Genomic DNA, 2,500 nt, shown 5'->3' with positions numbered 1-2,500 from the left:
TGTGATTGCCCAGAACCTATTCCACTGTGAACAGTCAACATCAAGGTGCTGAAAGTAGAGATTAAGCAGAGACAGAGACCAGATAATAAGAGCCACAATCCACCACGGACAATTTTTTTTACTTCATCTCCTAAACTTTTAGATATAATAGTTAAACATGAGATAGATTTGGCTTGTCTTTTATCTATTTTCATCTATACTCATAAAATATGCAAGTTTCCTTATTGCTCCTTTGCAATTTCATCTTCTATTTCCTATCACCTTAATAATTAGTATATCACATTCATTGAAAGGCTCTAAAGATACAATGCAGAATGAATTCACAGATTTAGTTATTGTATGTCAAATGCTTCAATGATACCTGATAATGATTAATGACATGCAAGAGGCAAGATTCTATCATTTGTATGAATTAAATGTTCATGCTAAAGAATTCCATGCAAATATGATAAAAAAAAAAAGAATCATATCCATATATTTCAGTGAATAAAGTCTTTTTATCTTTTAAGATAATTCATTGGAAGGACAGGAACAGCAAATGATGTTGTATGACTGTTATGCATTTCTGAAATTCTGCAATCATCCTTGAAATATTCTCCAACAGTTTCATGGCTTAAAAAAAATATTATAGTTAGTTCTTTATTTACCAAAACCTTTCCCAAGGCTAATACTGCTTTACTTTGCACTTACTCCCATAAAAGAGAACATCATTTTACTCACTTCCTTCATTACAGTACACTGCTACAAAGATGTCTGCTCAGTCTAAACACCTTTATTTATTGTCTTAAAGTTGCTTCTCTGTGATGTTTCCATGATGAATATCACGTGACACATAGTGAAACCGTTTAGAGACGAGATACAAAGATAAAACACAAACAGCAAAAAATAAAGACCAAGAACTATTATCATTATCATAACTATAGCATCATCCTCTAATTCATTATGAATTGAGCAGAATTTTACTTCTTGTGAATCAACAATATCAATGTATCAGTAACAAAGCCAAATACAGATACATGGTAAACAAATCAATAACTTCTGTCTATATCTTTTAAATGTTACACATCTGAGATCTTGATATCTGGAAAGAAATTGGCTCAAAGATTGCTTGCTATGGCCGGAAAGAAATGGAATGATGATGATGATGGAAGAAGAAACAATGATGTCAATTATTATCACAATAAAAATGGTAATCATTAAGATAAAAGCACTCTGACAAAGTGTTGTGATGATATTTAATAATCACATGATCATTATTTTTTCCAAAACAATGGACAACCCAAATACGACTTCATAAATGGGAACAGGACTCAATTCAATTAAGATATCTATCCTATCTAGCCAAAGTAGTGACGTAGAAAAGTTCTGTTCTACAAGGGAAGCCTCTAAACACCTTATTGCAAGTTGCATTATCTGAATCTTGGGAGAAAATTTGTCACTTGTTTTGACACAAAGTCTAGGATTGGCTGAACACCTGACAAGGATGTATTTCATGGTTTACAATCCAGAATTCAGTGTGTCTGATGAGCACAAAGATATCAGTGATGCACAAAATTATGACAGATAATTAAGAGATAGTAAATAACATTGGTTTAAAAAAAGGAAATATATAATCCTTTAAATACCACAATGCTATACAACATGAAATATTAAATCAATAAAAAAATTCATGTCCCTTAATATACACATAAACTAATAGCTTGAAGGCCCCTTCATATATAACAAAATTTGAGTAATAGTGATTTTACATAAAATTACAAATACCATAAGCTCTATATAAAAAAACAACTATATATAAATGTCCAAGTTTTTTGCAATAGTAAAGAAAAATCAGAACTTATACTCTCATGTATTATTGTTGGCCTAGCATAATAAAATTCAATAAAGCGACTTGCAACTGATAATATTTTTATGATATAAAATTGGACAATAACAACTCTCATATCTATTTCATAATGATAGTCCTTTCAGTATGAATATTTTCTACAATCTATGCAACAATATTTTCTAAGAATGAGATTTGCCCTACCATTTGAGTTGCAGCTATAAAAACATAAGAAATATACCTACTGATTTATTCAGCAGTATTACTCTTTTGAATGATAATAAAATTATCAAGGAAAAGAGGAAATCCAAACACTAGCAATGTGCATTTATTTGTGATGCAAAAATAATCTAACTGTACTTTTTCCTCCGTAAATTCAACATAGAAAATGTAAATAAAGTTCATTACTGGATTTTGGAAATCTGCAAATAAAAGTCAGCAAAAATGGACAAAGACTACCTTTTTGTGCTTCTGCAAAAGGCAGTACAAATCCGCCCCAATGTGTAGATAAACATGGTCAGTTGTGAAAGACAGACTTGTGACAGGTTTACAGAGCTTAAAAAAAGAAAAAACTAAAATGAAAATATGATTTCTGCTCCATTACACTATTATTCTATGATGTGAATGATCATTAGTTCAAGTTATTTATAACTACAAAACACTTTACGGGGTGAG

General features: G+C 30.5%; 1 protein-coding gene across 4 annotated transcripts in view; it reads right to left on the bottom strand.

Annotated features, from left to right (window-relative positions):
- The window catches only part of LOC122247662 (ataxin-3), a 16,372-nt gene that overhangs the window by 907 nt on the left and 12,965 nt on the right, over nucleotides 1-2,500 (bottom strand). For all 4 annotated transcript variants that reach the window (XM_043007121.2, XM_043007129.2, XM_043007130.2 and 1 more), the window contains one exon: nucleotides 1-2,500. This exon is cut by the window's left edge and continues 907 nt beyond it; it is cut by the window's right edge and continues 1,357 nt beyond it. The gene's annotated coding sequence lies outside the window, so the exon portion shown is untranslated.

Source organism: Penaeus japonicus, unplaced genomic scaffold, assembly GCF_977035675.1.
Source record: "Penaeus japonicus unplaced genomic scaffold, GWHDUDI00000001_assembly GWHDUDI00000015, whole genome shotgun sequence".
NCBI classification, from domain to species: Eukaryota; Metazoa; Arthropoda; class Malacostraca; order Decapoda; family Penaeidae; genus Penaeus; species Penaeus japonicus.
This window is presented reverse-complemented; position numbering and strand designations above follow the sequence as displayed.